The sequence below is a fragment of the Periplaneta americana genome, chromosome 14 (genome assembly GCF_040183065.1).
Source record: "Periplaneta americana isolate PAMFEO1 chromosome 14, P.americana_PAMFEO1_priV1, whole genome shotgun sequence".
Classification (NCBI taxonomy): Eukaryota; Metazoa; Arthropoda; class Insecta; order Blattodea; family Blattidae; genus Periplaneta; species Periplaneta americana.
Window position 1 is genome coordinate 27,578,118 of NC_091130.1, and position 21,469 is coordinate 27,599,586.

Below are 21,469 nucleotides of genomic sequence, written 5' to 3' on the forward strand. Positions count from 1 at the left end.
CCGATCAATTCGTCCCAAAGGTGCTCAATGGGATTGAGATTAGGCCAGTCCAACCGGTGGACATTATTGTCTGCATACCACTGCATAGTAGTCGCTGAAACATGGGGCCAACTTCCATTATATAATTATGTTTAGCTATAATTTTATATTATATTTTCTTGATATATTCTTCAATAGACATTAATGAAATCATTAATATTCAAAATTAAGCAAAAATAAAGTTTCCCCGTCAGATAATAGATATATAAATAATGGGCTCGTCCGGGATTTGAACCCGGGACCTCCCGCACCCTAAGCGAGAATCATACCCCTAGACCAACGAGCCACCGTAGAACTAAGCGATTATTGCTATGTATATTTGCAGAAATATAACTTTCTGCATCAGTGAACTGTGAAACGCTTTGTCCTCGCTATTACCAACCTAAACAAAATGAATTGTTGATTCCAAAGTATCATAAACGAATTATTGTATGAAGGAACAATTACTAAAGTGATTGAATAGACCAATAAAAAACGAGGAATCAAATGAAAAACGAGTCAACATTAATGAAAAACGAGGAAACAAAATAAAGAAGGAGCAGGAAAGAAGATGAAGAAGGAGCAGGAAACAAATGAAACAGGAGGAAACATATGATAGAAGAGGAAAGAAATGAAAGAGGAAAAAATAAATTACAAAGGAGGAAAGAAATGAAAGAGGAGAAAATAAATTAAAAGGGAGGAAACAAATGAAAGAGGAGGAAACAAATGAAAGAGTAGGAAACAAATGATAGAACAGGAAACAAATGACAGAGGAGAAAACAATTGACAGAGGAGGAAACAATTGATAGAGGAGGAAACAAATGACAGAGGAGAAAACAATTTAAAAGTGGAAACAAATGATAGAGAAGGAAACAAATGAAAGTTTTGGAAACAAATGAAAGTTTTGGAAACAAATGATACAGGAGAAACAAATGGAAGAAGGAAATAAATAAAACAGGAGGAAATACATCAAAGAAGACGAAACAAAACAAAGACGAGGAAAGAAATTAATGAAGAGAAAACAAATGAGGGAGGAGAAAGACAAATAAGAAATGGGGTGGAAAGCCAATGACAGCTATATCAGCATCGAAAAATTGTACTGCCCCCCAAGATTCCATCCCAGTTTATTTTTACTATAGCCGAAGATTATACATGAATTAAGAGGAAGATTGAGAGTTCTGGTGGAATGATAGAGGAAAACGAGAGCACCCTCCCCCCCAAAAAAACAACACACTGAGACATCTGCTTTGTACACCAAAAATTCCATCAAGACCTGGTCGAGGATAAGCTGCAGCGTGTGCACAATATGTGTGTCAGATTCATCAGTAATGCTCACAAATTTGACCACATTACACCCTCGTTCAAATCTTTATCCTGGCTGCAAATTAGTAACCGTAGAACACTTCATTCGCTCTCTCTTCTGTTTCGAGTTCTCCACACTTCTACTCCAAATTACCTTCGTTCCCGGTTTAACTACTTATTCTCCAGTCACAATCTAAACACCAGGTCACAGGAGAGCCAAATCCTAGCAATTCCTACCCATAGAACATCCCACTATTCATCCTCTTTTACTGTATCAGTTCCCCGTGAATGGAATTCTCTACCTCTAAAGATTAGGGGCTGCCAGACAATAACCACTTTCAAGAAAAGGCTAAACGATTTCTTACGGGCGCAGTCAAATTGAAATTATACTTGTGATCGAGCTTAATAATTTAATTTAGATGATTTATCCTTGGAAGAGGTGGAAAAATTCAAATATCTTGGAGCAACAGTAACAAATATAAATGACACTCGGGAGGAAATTAAACGCAGAATAAATATGGGAAATGCGTGTTATTATTCGGTTGAGAAGCTCTTATCTTCCAGTCCAAAAATCTGAAAGTTAGAATTTATAAAACAGTTATATTACCGGTTGTTCTGTATGGTTGTGAAACTTGGACTCTGACTTTGAGAGAGGAACATAAGTTGTGTTTGAGAATAAGGTGCTTAGGAAAATATTTGTGGCTAAGCGGGATTAAGTTACAGGAGAATGGAGAAAGTTACACAACACAGAACTGCACGCATTGTATTCTTCACCTGACATAATTAGGAACATTAAATCCAGACGTTTGAGATGGGCAGGGCATTTGGCACGTATGGGCGAATCCAGAAATGCATATAGTGTGTTAGTTGGGAGACCGGAGGGAAAAAGACCTTTAGGAAGGCCGAGACGTAGATGGGAGGATAATATTAAAATGGATTTGAGGGAGGTGGGATATGATGATAGAGACTGGATTAATCTTGCACAGGATAGGGACCGCTGGCGGGCTTATGTGAGGGCGGCAATGAACCTTCGGGTTCCTTAAAAGCCATTTGTAAGTAAGTATGACTATTATTATTATTATTATTATTATTATTATTATTATTATTATTATTATTATTATTATTATTATTATTATTTTATTGGTGTTGAGAAGACGAAAAGAATTGTCATTGTATTATATTATGTATTATATTGTCTTGTATTTGTAGTATTGTATTGCTTTGAATTGTATTGTATTGTATTGCATTGTATTAATTATGTTATCTTCATAGCATAGCATAGTTCATGTTATCTTCATAGTAATTTTTTATCATACTGGTTGAGTGGAAGAGAAGGCCGAATGGCCTTAACTCTGCCAGTTAAAATAAACCATTATTATTATTATTATTATTATTATTATTATTATTATTATATTGATATTACTTCCTGAACTTCAAATAAAACACTTCGTGCCACAAAATTCTACAATGCACGCCAATGATGCGGTGAGCTTGGATGTGACAGACGAACTGTGGACTCACCTTGCCAGCGCCAGCGGGATAAGAGCACGCTCGTACGGGTCGAACTAGCCTTACCCCATCTTATTGACTTTTAAAAGCTGCAGCACATTCTTTCAATTGTGTAGTAAGGACGTTTCAATGTCCCGAGGTTCCCTATTTCTAAGCATTCTGATACTTACTGAGAACATCGTTTTGAAGTTTGTTAGTAGGGTTCGGAACCACCCTGTATATACATATTTTTTAAGGATTGTAAGTGTAAAATCAATTATTTTAATGCATAAAATGCTTCACGTTATTAAATTATTCGGGCGAACATTGCAATCCCTTCAAAGTGTTTTGAAACTGTGCAAAAAGTGTAATGTGATGGATTTCAATATTGAAATAAGCATCAAAGCTTTTTTTTAAAACTGTTCCTTTTTTGCAGATTATACAATTTTAATCGCTAATTGAGAGGGAAATCTACGCGTGGAAATATTTGCTTTAGTAAATTTATAAAAATGATATCAAATGGAGATGTCACTCAAAAAAATAATAATATAATGCCACATATGAGATAGATTTTTAATATGAAATCACAATATATGGTAAGCAACAAATATCTGATAACAATAATCAATATACATTATGAACTATTCTTTGCGCTGATGACAAACTTATGGAAAATTCTGAAGACAAATTACAAATCGTGGTCCACAAATTAAATGATATACTGTAGTACCACAATTCAATATGAACATTTCGAGCGCCAAAACGAAAGTAATGAATTCACTGGTATACACAATTTTTGCTGAATGAAAACTGATAATATTTTCTGATTCCTTACTACATGGAAGCTCTCAAACCCAGTGTTGACTCGTGATATTTTTTTGTATGTAGGATATGAGATTAACGAATGATGACGAAGGCAAACTAATAATAATATTATTATATTAATAATAATAATAATAATAATTAATAATATATTATTATTATTATTATTATTATTATTATTATTATTATTATAAACAGAGCATGCAAAATAAATACAAGTAGGCCTATGTTAGTCTATGACTCACAATTCTGGAACTGGCAATTTATTAGTAGTGAAGTTCGATTCTTCTCCCCATTTTAGTTGCGAAGATGCGTTCTAAGCCATTGTACTGCCCGATATTTACCGATGCTCCGTCGTACGTTTGCGCATTTAATTTCTTGCTACAGTTAAATTCTTATAAATGATCAAATACAACTTCAGATATTCTTTCAGCTCTCCTGTCATCTGAAAGTCCTGTTAATTCTTGTATTTATTATAGCTTATTTTATTTATTTTTTTGCAATTTTCTTTTTTATATTATATCATTTTAAATTATTTATTATTTCGTTTATTCTATTCTTTTAACATGACCAATGAACTGCATTTAAGGAGGCTATAAGGGTACTTGAAAATTCTTATTGTAGTCTCTAACAGTGTCTCCACCACCCAGAAAGAAGGGTCGCAGTATTAGGATACGCGGTCATATCCTCAAACGCGGTTAAACTCAAGTCAGTCTTAGTTTTGTTTCATCGGGCTACAGTTTTTAAAAAATGATGTTATAGAAAATAATAGTTTTAATTTTTGTTCGTTGAGCAAATACATAAAATAAATGTTCTGAGAGATTTAAACATAATAAAAATGATTCACAATTTTCTCTTAAATTCCGTCCCACCCCTGGGTTCCCTGTTTTCACCTCGTTTCCGCACGTAATCGACAGATTACCGACCTGAGCCCAGCATCTTGCTTTTATTACTTCTAGGTCGCTTCACCATGTTCTCAGTAACAAAAGAAAGAGTTGGAATATTCTCCCTGTAAACGATGATTTCTAAGAAATATCTTAGTTTTGTTAATGACCTGACTGTAGTCAGTCGAGTTTTGATCTATTGAATTCCAATGTAGGCGTGACATGTGGAACGTAAATGGAGTTCGGAATATGCATTTTATAGCTTTCGCGTATTAAATATTACAGTACCTAGTTGACTGGTTTCAGCCTGTTATGAGCCATCTTCAGAAATGGTTGGTGATGGCCTTGGAACCTTTTGTCTTTCCTGTGGGGGTGTGTTTGTGTAGTGTAATGTGGAGTCGAAGAGTGTGTATGTTCTCAAAAAGAATTGTGTATCGAGAATTTCATTTGGATATGTTTATGTGTGTCTGTATACAGTGAACTCTCCTAAGTCTGATGAAAGAGTGATGGGACGGAGAAAAATTCTCTCCAGCGCCGGGATTTGAACCTGGGTTTTCAGCTCTACGTGCTGACGCTTTATCCACTAAGCCACAACGGATTCCACCCCGGCGTCGGACAGAATCGTTTCATCGTATGATGACGCAGAATATCTGCATGAAATATCATATGTACTTCGGTACATTAAAATAATATATATGATATGCGTAAATCACTTCGTGATTTAAGACGGCGCTTATTCCGTCGGATCCCGGCCAATTAGTCGCTCATTACGAGTGCACCTCAGCACATGTGTGGACTTCGGTCCTAGGTTCATAGATATCTATGACGAAGTGCAGAGGGCGGCCACTAGAGGGAACCCAAGAGTTGGAACTTAAAACTGAAACGATTCTGTCCGACGCCGGGATGGAATCCGGTGTGGCTTAGTGGATAAAGCGTCAGCACGTAGAGCTGAAAACCCGGGTTCAAATCCCGGCGCCACAGAGAATTTTTCTCCGTTCCATTACTCTTTCATCGTATGATGACGCAGAATATCTGCATGGAAATATCATATGTACTTCGTTACATTAAAATAATATATCTCCTAAGTTCAACAAAACAGAATTGAAAGTTCAGTCCAATAAGGATAGTGGGCGTGGCAGGTGAAATGAATACAAATTATTATTGGTTATCCATCAACGAATACGGTACTGTACTTGCATTTCCTGCTCGCCCCGAGACTTGTGTATGCGCTTCTAGTACCACAGTGAGTTTCGACAGTTCCGTCTCACAAGCGGCACAATTCTCAAATAGAAAAAGAAGAGTTCATTAATTTAAAATCAGTGATTAAATATGGATGTCCTAGTCAATAAAATATTCAGTTTTCCTTTAACAAAAGTATCACCACAAGACACAGAACCAATTCCTATTCAAATGGCAAACCCATTTCTTAGTGCCCGTATAGGGGCGTGTCTAATTCTCCTACGTAAGCAGTCGAATTATAGGATGTCGAACTTGATTTCTGTCGAACTTAAGAGCTTCCACTGTATATTTATGTACATACCTTTCAAAGTTATTAACATTTCTGTAAAAATATTTTAATAAAATAAAATAATACATTTGTTTAATGTTGAAAAGTTTGAAATGTTTAAACAACAATTCAGTTCGGTAATCTTTCCGCTTTTTAAACAAATGTTTAATACTTTTTTCTGTAGTAAAATTAACGGATAAAGGTTGTATTTATAAGTTCCACCTTTTGCTTTTCTTTTATCCTTTTCTTTTTTAATATGAAAGACGGTACCCTAAATAGTTAAATGTGTTCACTTTTTCTGGAATTCTGTTTTCTATACAGATTTTACTTCTTATTGGATATTTACTTTTAAACGCCATAAAAGGTAAATATACAATAAGAAAAACTAGTAAGATAGATAGTAGTAATAATAATAATAATAATAATAATAATAATAATAATAATAATAATAATAATAATCCATCATCGTCATAATCATTAGTATAATTGTAATTTCTACTGAAAACTTCGGCACTTATTCGAACCTACGAAGCACATTTCACCAAAACGTGGCTTCGTCATCTCACTGTTGTTTCACTTAGGCAGGGATGAAATCTTCCAAAGTAAAAATTTATCACTTGGATTACTGAATTGCTGACGTCATCGGGACAGATTTTATGACGTCAAAGGAGTCCGTAATGAACAAAACTCGGAAGATAAATGTCAGATATATGACAAAGGTCAACGAGCATGGGATCTGAACCACGATGAGAACTGATTGTGACGTACAAAATTAATAATATGTGCTATGATTAGCGCGAGACGAGAAGAGCTCTTGGAAAGATGGAACAGTTGCAATTTCATTCTCTCTCTCTCTCATTGTAAGATAATTATTGCGTCACACATAGAAGCTGTGAAATGAGTTGTATAGTTTATGCAATAAACAGTTTAAAATATTTTATTCCTTTTAGAGAACACATGACACAAAAACCCATTTGAAAAGAATATTAAATGGGCAGCTATTTTACATCAATTTATATAATAGTATACTGCGATACAAGTGTGGGAAGTGCATTATAAGAGAATCCAGGAAAAGTTTGAAGAAACGAGCGAAGACTTTCTTTTATGTACTTCACATGTATGTATTATTCACTACTTTTTAGACGATCGTTAATTTAAATTAATTTATTAATTAACCTCTTCCCTTACTATATATTTTACGAATTTTGTGTAAAGAAGACTCATATTTTTTTTATATTTTTGTATAGAGGTCATTTAATATTACAGAATCACTGTACATCACTAATTTTCTTATACACCTAAAAATCACTATGAAATAGACATACATTCATACCTGAATTATTATCCCGAGTTATCTCGTGCACCTTGATTCCAGCTCTGGTAGTTGTCCCACTTTGATTTTCTCCCGAACTATTTACCAACTTATGTTTTTTTTATGAATTAATTTATGAGGTACAATACCAGTGCTGTTATCAAGGCGTTAAATGTTGCTTGTCGTGTGATAGACTCGAAAGCAGGGGATTACGCACAGTGGCACATTGCATTCCGGACAGTAGTATCTGCTCTTGTGTCGAATTTGTTTGTATTTTGAGTCTCTCGCAATACTGCACATGAAATCCCGTCTGGTTGGATTGTTATTCTTCAGAGTTCGTGGAATAACTTCTGGAAAATGTCTACCTGTAAGCCGAAGTGGGTTGGGCGATTTTCCTGGCCATCCTGCCTTGAGTGATAGGAAATTTGGGGTGTATTGTTCGAAAATGTTACGAATTACCACCATTCGATAGTCAAAGCGTGTCTACCTGCCTTCAGATATCGTATACCAAACGTAGGAATCCCACCACCAGATGTAGTAATATCACTAACGTCTGTAGCCATCTAGTCAGGAAAAGATTAATGAAATGACGGAAACGTATATATTCGGGATAATAATCCTTAGCAGCAAAAATGGGACTCACACGAATTAACTCGGGTTAATAAATTTTGACGGAAGTTTGTAACCCGAGTCAGGGAAGTGGTTAATAAGTTTTCAATGTTTTACTGATTTTAGATAAAGAGCGATTTTGTTTCTTATGGATTTATATTTTAATGGGGCTTTGGATTTTGTTGCTATGATAGTACCATTGTTACGTACAACCAAATATTCATTTTTGTGTTTTGTCCTTTTGCGTAAGTTGTAATTTTATGTCAGTTTTGATATTAATCGTAAAATTTATGGCAGAAATGATTGTAGATAACGATTATGCTGGTACGATGCAATGTAGAGATATAGGAGAGGCGTGGAAAATACCGGAGAAGTCGAAACGAAGGTATGAAGGAGCATAGACAAATGTATGATATTATTTTCAGCAAGGCGTGCGGGAAAATTTCATAACAGTATTGTTTTTTCTTTGTTGCTACAGTTAAAGGGAATCGTGTTGGAATTTGAAGTTCCGTACCATGACAACAGTAATGGTAAGAACAAAAACCGCACGACCTTCCAAGGTTAAAAGCAACAAGTTTTTATAAAATTTAACAACGTGATCATACAACTATTTCATTGATTTAGGTATCATTATAGAATTGAATTAATGATCACTGTACAATTACTGACCATAGCATTTCTCAATATCGTATTGTTTTCCTAGTTGGCAATACTGCCTCCTAATAGAACATATAAACAAATTTGAATAATTTCAAGGGAAAAATTGTTCCGGGGCCGGGTATCGATCCCGGGACCTCTGGTTGAACGTACCAGCGCTCTGCCAACTGAGCTACCCGGGAACTCCACCCGACACCGTCTCAACTTTTCCCTTTGTATCCACACAACTCGCGTGGGCTGACGAAACGCCAGAGACCCACATCGAGTGCACACAAACTCTGTGTGACTTGGAATGTGGTTTTTCAGTTAACGTACACAGTGACGTATAAACAAATTTGTTCATTGTTAAGGCGAAATGGCTGCTATAGAGAACAGAAAAGCTTGACTTTCATGTGAATCAGTCTGTTATTAATGTGCAACGGCATTACCGAACAAAATTTGGTGCAGATCCACCCAGTGGGCCTACAATCCGTAAATGGTACACTGATTTTAAGGGGTTAGGTACAGCTTACACCAGTAAAATTTTGGAAATATTCAAAATTTTTCCCCCCCATTAGTGTATCATATACAATAATTAAAATTAGTATGTGTAAAACACTGTCCTGCTATATGAAAAAAAAGTTTTAAAATTTAAAAACATTATTTACTTCTTTCCCCCCCCCCCAAATTCAGTTCACTGTGCAGTAATGAAGCTTTTCCCTCATACCTCAAAAACTAACCAACATTCTGTGGTGAAATTTTTTGTGTGTATTTATGCATGTAATATCTAAAGTATGATGGAAGATCAGTTCTCTACCTTTGATAGATTGCCTGATGAAAAATAAATTAATTTTACAAAATGATCAAATATCAGTATTTTCTTCTAACACAAAATAAAAAAAAATATTATTTATTAAGGAATGTAGTTGAAAGAGCATGGTGTTGTAAACATGAGTTTCAGCAATAAAATAAAAGAGAGAGAACATGAAAAAGTTAACAAGTTTATGAGTTATGAGGGAAACGCTTCATCACTGCACAGTGAACTGCCAACATTTTGAATTTAAAAAAAAAAAAAAATTAAATCGTGAAAATATTTTTTTCATATAGCAGAAGGACAGTGTTTTACACATACCAATTTCCATTATTGTACAAGATACGGTAATAGAGGGAAAAAATGTTGAATATTTCCAAAAATGTTACTGCTGTAAGCTGTGCCTGACTACTTAAGGCAGACATGTCAATTGATATCCACAGGAGCAAGCGCGCGCTTTAGAGCCCAGGAGAGCCTGAGCGCTTTACAGCGGAAAGGAAAGAGACAGACGAAAGAGGTGGTATATGCCGCTTGGTCAAGCTATATTCAGAGATGGCCAGCACTGATTCAATAGATAAAGGGAAGAGAACTTATTAAAACTGTATCCATGTTAATTTTTAGATTTTCCTGAGAAGTATAAGTGCATTATAAGAATGTAAGTTTTAATTTTAATGCTCATTTTTCACAAGTTTGATTTTTTTATTCAAAAGAAATATTTTCTCAACTCTTCGTATAGAAAAGTGAAATTTTCAGGTATAGGCCTATTTATTTAGTAGCCGTACAGAATGTTTTCGTAAATCTAATATAACGTATTTACGTATTACTGGAGATAGTGTATTGAAAATTTTGAAAATATTCGCATGGAAATTGTTTGTAAGGAAATTAATTAACAAAGCAACTACTGTTACATCATAAGCAAAAGATACGTGCCCATGTGTTGTAAAAATGTCAGCTCTATAGCTTCAGCAGATTTCGAGAAAATAATTTAATATTCTGATTAAGCTTATAGGAAGTTGCTCACAAATATCACCTTAAAAGCATAATGCGATAAGAGTTTTGTTATGTAATATTAGTTACACTTAAAACAGATACAGTACCTAGGTAACTTTGCTTTGTATTGTAATATTGTTTTGATTAGTTTATTGATTACTTTTGTAAGGCTAAAGATACCATCAATATAAATTCCAACTTATCATGTCATACTCAATCTCTTTCTTTGGAATATCGCTTTCTTTATGAATGATGTGTTTCATCCACTTAATACAGTATAATATTATACTACTATGGAATTTAAGTGAATATTCCTTCTTAACTCTCTATCATGTTATTAAGATTTAAAACACAAGTGCAATATTAAGAAATCAGTGTTAGTACTTATGTTTTACAGTCAATATAGATAATATTAAACAGAAAGAAGCCATATAAAAATAACGACATAAAATTTCACGTTCCGTTTGAAGTTTGTGCACCACTGTTTTCTTAATCCAACAGGTTGCTTATTCATATACACAACCCTTCCTCTTTCCATACTTAGCGCTTGCTGCCCGCGCACGACGTCAAGGTCAGAAAAATGCGCTTGCTTTGACATCGCTCCCTTAAGGCAAGATTCCTCGCAAGCGGTTGCGATCTAATCTGTACCGACTACACTTACTGCAAGCCCTAAAACCAGAGGATAAAGTGCTACGAAGAAATTTCTGCATAAGTATGCAGAATTTAATTGAAAACGATGATGAATTTATTCGTTCCGTGGTGTTTTCTGTCGAAGTTATTTTTATGTTTCTGGTAAGGTGAACAGACATAACCTCAGAATCTGGGGGTCGGAAAATCCGCGTAGCTACGTGGAACTTGACTGTAGGTTTGATGTGTGCCGTGTTACCAAGGAGGACACATTGAACATCTTTAAGGTAAGGAACTAAACTTTTTGAGTTTCTCTTTCCATTGGTACTATTTTCATGCATCTCAGATTCATATAACATAAGTTACATGTGTTCGAAACCGTGTAGGAGCCCTGCAAATAACGTTATTTTAAGAATTCCAACATAAGGCCATATAACTTCAAGACGAACCCCGTGCCTTCTTCCATTACTACATGCAATGGCACCGTAAGTGAGTTACAGGTAGGAAGAGCAACTGAACAATTAGCAAGCAAGTTGGGTGTTCCCTCACTTATGACAATAATGAAGAGAAAGCAGTAAGGAGGCAGGAAGGCAGGAGGAGGAAGATTGAGGGGAGACTAATTGCATTTCTGCATTGCCGTGTACACAGCCGCAATTAAATACCCGAGCGTCCATTAGGCGGGCCCGTGTCTCCGCTTGTTTGCAAACTACGGGGGTTTGCGGGTTGCCTGCCTGCGCCTGTCACAACATTCCTATGTCTCTGTTACATTTTTACTTCCTCTTCATTCGAAGTATACAGGGTGTATCTAAATTGGTGTCAAATATTTCGGGGACATGTTCCTAATACCAAAACTTTACAAAAAGTTCATATGAACATTGGTCTCAAAATAAATTATTTCAGAGTTACAAGACAAAATTTAATCTTAATTGCTCGGAGTGGCTTCCTCCTGCTTCGATGTGTCCCCTAAACCTGCGTTACATGCTCTGGCGTGCTCTGTTGAAAATTCCTGGAGTGTTTCATATTTCGTGAAATCCATTTGGATACGCTCTCAGAATATCAACATTAAGTACAGGTGTCGCATAAACCAGGGACTTTAATGTCCCCACACGAAGAAATCAATTGGATTCAAATCAGGCGATCGAGCAGGCCATGCAATGAATCCCCTTCGACCAATACATCTTTGGGGAAATCGATCATTAAAAAATTACGAACTATCAGACTAAAATGAGCTGGAGCAGCATCGTGTTAAAACACATTCGTTGGATGACGTCCAGAAGCACATCATCAATTAAATAATGCAAATCGTTTCGTTCTGTTCACTCACAGAATACATTTTCTTATGATTTCTTTCCTCTACAAAATGCAAACAAACAAAAAACCACCAAACAATCAGCGGTCAATGAAGGGACAAATCCTTTAATAACTCCCTAACGAATGGTTTTCAGACCCATGTTCTTATTAACTTTTTTAATTGCTTTGATGTTAGGAACACGTCCCCGAAATATTTGACACCAATTTAGATACACCCTGTATATTATTACGATGGAACAACTGTTTCGGAACTTTCACAGAAATGAACTTTTTCAACATTCCCGATACCGAAAAAGCAGTTTTGGGCAATCTCCCTGTAGTAACTTTCACAAAAAAAAATAACACAGAGTGATTCTTATACAGGGTGTAACTAAAATGTACTGTATCAAAACTTTAGGGGCATATTCCTCTCATATAAAGGATGAAAAAAATATCCTCTGAACATTCGTCCGGAAATGCTTTATTCCCTTGTTACAACCCTTTTTTTACAGGGACATCATCTTATTTCTACTTCAATTTTTATTGTACCTGCGTTTTTGAATGTAGTTCACTCCCACCCCTTCTGCCGCATATGCAAAGTCGTCTTACGGTCACAGTATATAGTATTGAGTGAGTATAGTACGTTCAAGAAATACAGTCATATTTTCCAGTGAATAAAGTGCATTCATTATTGAATCATATTTTCGCACAGGTACGTACTGTGTCCGTTTGGTTACGTCGCTTCCCGATTTTCCTCACACGTTTCTGTTGGTCTCTCTGTAAAGGCTAGTGGCTGGGCTATCAGCTCTTTTCTGAAAACATTTGCTGTCAGGAATTGGACATCTACGTAATATACAACTGTTTAAAATAATTTTAATAAAAGGGCCTCTTTAAGTAGCTGTCACGTGATTTCCCCGTTTTCTACGACCCTAATACTTAACTACGAGGCGCATCCAGAAAGTAAGTTTCCCGATTTTTCCCCTTGAAAGTAAACGTAATTAGCCATGTCAATTGCACATACGTAACAGATCTATGACGTATCAATCATATGCCAGCCGGACAGGCCCCGCCTGGTGCCAGTAGCGTGGCAGCAGTGGTCCGAAATGGAAGCTCTTATTCCTTCTCCCGCCGCCTGCGAGGTTCGGTCGGTGATAAAGTTCTTTAATGCACAAAGCATTGCGCCAATTGAAATTCATCGGCAGCTCTGTCAGGTTTATGGGCCGAACATATCTCTCTCTCTCCCTCTCTCTCTCCCTCCCCCTCTCCCCCTCCATCTCCCTCTCCCTCTCCCTACCCCTCCCCCTCTCTCTCCCTCTCTCTCCTTCTCTCTCCCTCTCCCTCTCTCTCTCCCCCCTCCCCCTCAAGAAATTCCTGTCCTCCGGTGAGCGTTTTGGCAACGATGAAGAGCTGAAGACGTCTGTCACGCACTGGTTCCATTCACAGACGGCAGAGTTCTACGACAGTGGAATACAAAAGTTGATCCCACGATACGACAAGTGTCTCAATTCTGATGGTGGCTATGTTGAAAAATAGCTGAAACTTTGCTGTACCTGTTGTCAATAAATGTTTTCCTGAAAGTGTTCTGTTTTTTTTAATAGGGAAACTTACTTTCTGGATGCGTCTCGTACTTGGACGGACAGTGGACAGTAATCTGAGTAAATTTATCTGTGCGAATCGGGCAGAAGTGAAGTGATTACAATACTTAAGTAAGGTATTCTGTTACAGAGTAGGTACAGAATTATTATTTCAAGAGGCACAGGATTATGGCATCCCCTATGTCGACTGATACTTTGCATTACTTCTTTTGGGGTTACTGTAAAACATTTGTGTTTGTTAAACATCCTACAACAATAGGAGAATTAAAGAATTACATTCCAGAAACAATACATTCAATTTCAGAAGATATAGGCTACTTAAAAACGTTTTCGATAATATGCACACAAAAGAAGCCCGTATAAAAATGAACGGCCATCATTTTCAACAATTTGTTTAAATATCCAGATTTTGATTATTTTTTTAAATTTAAATGCAGTCTCCATATTGTATGTTAATGTGCTGTAGACAGTGTATTATATCTGAATACGTCCGCTTGGATAGTTCAGTTAGTGAGTAAAAACACTTATTGTTAATACTGTACTGTGTAAGTAAAAACTCAACGAAAATTTCAAACTGAAAATCGTAATAGTTCTTAGTTTATGTAAATATTAGAAATATATTAGATAATATTAGAAATGTTAGTAAAAACAAAATGATGATGACCTGGTATAACTCTGCTTACATTGTGTGATGCGGTACATTATGAAATAAAAATAACACACCACATGAAAATCTGTCTTACAGCAAGTGCTCAAAAAGGCTCCTGTTAGCACGGAGACATGCATCAACCCGCCATCGCATTGAATCCCGGATGCGCTAATGTATCCTTGGATAATGTTGTATTGTCTCGTCTTCCAAAATAAGGGCTGGAAGACTCCCTTCATCTCGCACCGGGATTCCATACATAAGCTCTTTTAAGTGAATCCACGAATAAAAGTCCAGTGGGTTTAGGTCCGGAGAGCGCAGAGGCCAAAAAATTGTTCCATCTCTAGCTAATTACCTAAAATATTTATTTCTGATTACACGATTTGGTGTGTCTTTTGTACAAAAATCTTCTCATTCAATTTCAACTACAATTATGCATTACTTATGGAAAACTCTAGACGAATCTCAAATATTGCTTTTCGTGAAGAGTAAGCTACCTTAGAATTTATTACAAGTCCACATCTGTGAAGTAACGGTTAGCGCGCCTGGCCGCGAAACCGAGTGACCCGGGTTCGATTCCTGGTCGGGAAAAGTTACCAGGTTGAGGTTTTTTGCGGGGGTTTCCCTCAACCCAATATTAACAAATGCTGGATAATTTCGGTGTTGAACCCCGGACTCATTTCACCGGCATTATCACCTTCATCTGATTCAGACGCTAAATAACCTAAGATGTTGATAAAGCGTCGTAAAATAACCTACTAAAATAAAAATAAAAAAAAACTTATTACAATGTAGAAGAAATGTGGAATTAACTACAGCATAAATAGCTAAGTACTCTTTAAATTTTCAAAGATATACAGACCTTTTTGATCTGCTCCGCCCTAAGAATTAACTCGTCAGTTTCTTCATTGGTCGTCCCTGCTCCTTCTTCCACTTGGAATAGGTTATAATTCATTATTAATTGCTCTCATTTTGACACTGCATACCCGGTTTAAATGTTCAGCCCAATTTGATGTACACGTTGCTGTTTTCTTTCAAAATGGTTAATTTCAGTGTTTTTTTTTTTTATAAAATATTAAGATTTAGTTTGAAGTACAATCTAAGTTTAAAAATATATTATAGTGTAAAAAATATATTTAGGCATTAATATTATTAATTTGTATTTTGTATAAAAAGTTGCGATGGCCGGGAATCGAACCCGGATCAACTGCTTGGAAGGCAACTATGCTCACCATTACACCACCATCGCACTACGTGAATATCTTCTCTTTATAGCTCTTTTCAAAGAAGCTAACTTCTATATTCCTATTATAGTACACATAATTGTGACTACACCTAAAACACTCGTGTTTATGGATGTATGCATTATACCCTACGATTCACCTTATTATATCGGTACTTAGGGGACTTGTGACTATATTAAAAAGGAAAATCTGTAAGCATGGGCTAGGATCTCGATAACGAGCCATATTAAGAAATCTACGAAGTAGAGAGACTTAATACTGTTTGCAACATTTGTGATTAGTATGAACTAGGCCTATACAACAATAATTAAAAACCAGATACTACAAATTAACAACCCAATAATGGAGATAGATCAGCGCTGGAAACCCAATTCGCTGGAATTTCCCTAGCCAAAACTTGTTTTCTCCCTAGACACAGCTAAATTTCCCTAAAAACTAGGAACTATATTAATGACGAAAAAATCAATTACTGTACTAAAATTCTGCAGGCTAATTGCAGTGTTTATTCAACAGTAGATTTGTATATTATACAAAAGAACTCAGAAAATTATGCAAGAAAGAGAATACACTTGCTATCAGATCATTTCATATCATTTTTTTTATATAAAATCGTAACAAAGACCTACTTCTATTAGGCCTATTTTCCTATTTTGGAATAGGCCTCAAACTATAATTGTTGAGCTGGGAAGTTTATTCCTTGTCCTTGTTTTCATATAGTTTACAGATGAGAACATTCTCTTCACAGAAGCAGAAAAGTGGTAATATAAAGATACACTGAACAAATTCCACATATAAATAAATAAATAAATAAGTAAATAAAATATATGTATAAATATACATATATAAATAAATTATATATATAAATACACATATATAAATATACATATATATAAATATACATATATATATAAATATTCATATATATAAATATACATATATAAATAAATATATATAAATATATACATATATAAATATATACATATATAAATATATACATATATAAATATAAATAAATAAATTAGCAAATAAATAAAAAATAAAATAACAAATAAATACATAAATAATAAATAAATTTGATAGAAAAATAAATAAGTAAATAATAAACGAACAAACAAGAATTTACTCTTATAATGTACCTACCAGGAAAACAAAATGTATTCCTCCTTACGGGAAAGAAAGAAAGAAAAAAGAAAGAAAGAAAGAAAAAAGAAAGAATTAATGACAAAAGAAAGTAGGAAATAAATACAGAATTAAAGAAATAAACGAAGAAAAAGAGAAGGAGAAAAAGAAACCAAGAATGAGAGAAACAAAGAAAGAAAGAAAGAAAGAAAGAAAAAAAGAAAGAAAGAAAGAAAGAAAGAAAGAAAGAAAGAAAGAAAGAAAGAAAGAAAGAATTAATGAGAAAAGAAAGTAGGAAATGAATACAGAATTAAAGAAACGAAGAATGAGAGAAAGATAAAAAGAAAGAAGAAAGGAAAGAAAGAAAGAATTAATGAGAAAACAAAGTAGGAAATGAATACAGAATTAAAGAAGCGAAGAATGAGAGAGAGAAAAAGAAAAGAAGGAAAGAAAGAAAGGAAGAAAGAAACAAGAAAGAAAAATGAGATAAAGAGAAAAAGAAAGGAAGAAAAAGGAGAGAAGAAAAAAACAAACAAAAGAAGAAAGAAAGGAAGAGAAAACATAACGCATTAACATATTTAAATAACATATTTTCAAAAAAGTTACTTAATATAATGTGTAGGTGCATAACACAACATCTCTGTCACAGGACCTCCGAGGTATTGACCTGCGGGTAATTTGTACTATGCAATTACGTAACTCAGCTGGAAACGAGTCATTATTTTTATTCAAAACATGCATCCTACATTTCATGGCAAATAAAACTTCCATTCGTCACACCCACGTTAATTCCTAGACGAAACAGTTTTCATTCAGTATGATGTAGTGCCAACATCTGTGCTACCCATGTTCTCTCTAAATAAAAGTATATTTAGCACATGAAGGAACATCCATCTGGGGATAAAATACTCATGCAAAACCATTCTCATTTTGTATGTGTTGGTAAAATTTGTACAGAATCATTTTGTGCTCCTAGCGTTAACTCTAAAATAAAACTGTTTTCTTTGAATGTGGAACAATATCTGTCTGTACCAACAACATTCAACCGAAGCCAGAATTATTTTATGCAGGATACGGTGCTAAAATTTATATAACGCACATTTTTGCTATCTATATCCACTGTACAGCATGACTTCGTTTTAGTATGAGAATCAACATGAATCTCTACAAACAATATTTTGCAATTTTTTTTTTTGCAGTATACAGTGCTAATCGTTTATTTTTATTCCTCATGCTCCTTTTAGAATACACAGAACATTTTGTATTTCTAATTCGAATTAAACACAGAATAAATATGGGAAATGCCCGTTATTATTCCGTTGAGAAGCTTTTATCATCCAGTCTGCTGTCAAAAAATCTGAAAGTAAGAATTTATAAAACAGTTATATTACCGGTTGTGAAACTTGGACTCTCACTTTGAGATAGGAACATAGGTTAAGGGTATTTGAGAATAAGGTGCTTAGGAAAATATTTGGGGCTAAGAGGGATGAAGTTATAGGAGAATGGAGAAAGTTACACAACACAGAACTGCAAGCATTGTATTCTTCACCTGATATAATTAGGAACATTAAATCCAGACGTTTGAGATGGGCAGGGCATGTAGCATGTATGGGCGAATCCAGAAATGCATATAGAGTGTTATTTGGGAGGCCGGAGGGAAAAAGACCTTTAGCGAGGCCGAGACGTAAATGGGAAGATAATATTAAAATAGATTTGAGGGAGGTGGGATATGATGACAGAGAATGGATTAATCTTGCTCAGGAAAGTGGACCAATGGCGGGCTTATGTGAGGGCGGCAATGAACCTCCGGGTTCCTTAAAAGTCAGTAAGTTAGTTAAATTAAAAAAAATGAATGAATGAATGAATTTATTTATTCACACTGCAAATGGGTAAATACCCGGTGGCAGTGGTAACTAATTATACTCAATAATAATAATAATAATAATAATAATAATAATAATAATAATAATAATTAATACTAATAAGTAATAATAAATAATAACAATGGTATAATAAAATTCACAAGGGACATCCTAAATTAAATGAAGCACGATCACTTAAAATAACACTTAAAGTAAATCTAATTTGTATCTTAACCCTAAGTTCGAACTAAAACCCACGAGTATGATATGTTCATGCATGCACAAGTACCTTTCAGCACTACATTCATTTCTCTGTCAACTCACTCACTGCACTGGAACTACGACACATTTCACTGATACTAACATGATTTCACTAACACTTCAAAACATTTCACTATTCAAACACTTTGCATTTACTTACTTACTTACTTACTTACTTACTTACTTACTTACTTACTTACTTACTTACTGGTTTTTGAGGAACCCGAAGGTTCATTGCCCCCTCACATAAGCCCGCCATAGGACCCTATCCTGAACAAGATCAATCCAGTCTCTATCAACATATCCCACCTCCCTCAAATCCATTTTAATATTATCTTCCCATCTACGTCTTGGCCTCCCCAAAGGTCTTTTTCCCTCCAGCCTCCCAACTTTGCACTACCACTATAAACTATAAAATTTTACTGATACAAACACACTTCACTGACATAACACACCTCTTCACTGATACGACACTTCAAATAACAAAACATCACTTACACCTTTTAAGTAATGTACCGTCTATTAGTAAAGTCCTTAAGCCTATTTTTAAATACATTTTTGGTTATTGGTAAAGCCTTTCGTAAGTCTGCAGGTAAAGCATTCCAGTCCTTGACAGTACGATTCAGAAAAGAAAACTTCTCTTCCGTAACACGCCTCATTGTGAACTTCTCTCTCTCTCTGGACGTCTGGAGCTGTGTGTATTACAGTACAGCTGATTGCAGCGACACAAAGTCTCGTGACATCAGGGTTAGGGTTAGAGATAACGCAACACCGGTACAACATTATCTACCTAGCAAGCAAACAACGGAAGGTAGGGAATGCGGCGTGCGCAGTTCACACTCGGGCGACTTCATTTATTGCTGCAGAAGGAGGAGGGGTCGTTGAAAACCGGGTTTAGTACAGATTTTTCAAGTGAATAATAATGTGAATGTTCTTTAATGAATTTATAATACACTCAGTACCATCGTTGTAAATAATTTTAACGTTTAAACCTTGATGATTTCCACGTTTATGTTGAACATTCAGGAAGATGTAACTCAATTTAAAAAATGTGAACTTTTTTATCACAATGATATCAGAAATCAGATTCTAAAGTATGATACAATTTTCGTGAATCACCCTATAAGTATATAATAACATTTATTTCAATATCCACTTATGCTTACTTAATGGCTTTTAAGGAACCCGGAGGTTCATTGCCGCCCTCACATAAGCCCACCATTGGTCCCTATCCTGAGCAAGATTAATCCATTCTCTATCATCATATCCCACCTCCCTCAAATCCATTTTAATATTATCTTCCCATCTACGTCTCGGCATCCCTAAAAGGTCTTTTTCCCTCCGGCCTCCCAACTAACACTCTATATGCATTTCTGCATTCGCCCACACGTGCTACATGTGCTGCCCATCTCAAACGTCTGGATTTAATGTTCCTAATTATGTCAGATGAAGAATACAATGCGTGCAGTTCTGTGTTGTGTAACTTTCTCCATTCTCCTGTAACTTCAACCCTCTTAGCCCCAAGTATTTTCCTAAGCACCTTATCCTCAAAAACCCTTAACCTATGTTCCTCTCTCAAAGTGAGAGTCCAAGTTTCACAACCATAAAGAACAACCGGTAATATAACTGTTTTATAAATTCTAACTTTCATATTTTTTGACAGCAGATGGATGATAAAATGAAGAAAGAGTAATGGAACGGAGAAAAGCTTCTCAACCGAATAATAACAGGCATTCTCCATATTTATTCTGTGTTTAATTTCCTCCCGAGTATCATTTATATTTGTTACTGTTGCTCCAAGATATTTGAACTTCTCCACCTCTTCAAAAGATAAATTTCCAATTTTTATATTTCCATTTCGTACAATATTCTGGTCACGAGACATAATCATATACTTTGTCTTTTCGGGATTTACTTCCAAACCTATCTTTTTACTTGCTTCTAGTAAAATTCCCGTGTATCCATAATCGTTTGTGGATTTTCTCCTAACATATTCACGCCATCCCCATAGACAACCAGCTGATGTAACCCGTTCAATTCCAAACCCTCTCTGTTATCCTGGACTTTCCTAATGGAATACTCTAGAGCAAAGTTGAAAAGTAAAGGTGATAGTGCTTCTCCTTGCTTTAGCCCACAGTGAATTGGAAACTCATCTGACAGAAACTGACCTATACGAACTCTGCTGTACGTTTCACTGAGACACATTTTAATTAATCGAACTATCCACGTATGGTAACAACGTTAATTCAAAAGTACAATTTTGAATATATGCTCGTAATTTTATTTCACTTCTATGTATTTTATGCCACCCATACTATTTCTGAACAAAAATTCTTCTGTTTACTTAGTACAACATCCATCTGTGACACTCATTATAATACAAAATTGTTTCCGTTAATATATCTATCTAACGTCAGTACAACATCCATTTATGCCACCCACCCCT

General features: G+C 35.2%; 1 protein-coding gene and 2 non-coding genes across 3 annotated transcripts in view; all 3 read right to left on the reverse strand.

Annotated features, from left to right (window-relative positions):
- bma (SCY1-like protein bma) overlaps window positions 1–21,469 on the reverse strand; it is a 1,113,807-nt gene that overhangs the window by 822,766 nt on the left and 269,572 nt on the right. The window lies entirely within an intron of this gene.
- TRNAP-AGG (transfer RNA proline (anticodon AGG)) lies at window positions 254–325 on the reverse strand. The gene has a single exon. It is a non-coding gene; the product is annotated as a tRNA-Pro (tRNA).
- On the reverse strand, window positions 15,715–15,786 carry TRNAG-UCC (transfer RNA glycine (anticodon UCC)). Its single transcript has one exon. It is a non-coding gene; the product is annotated as a tRNA-Gly (tRNA).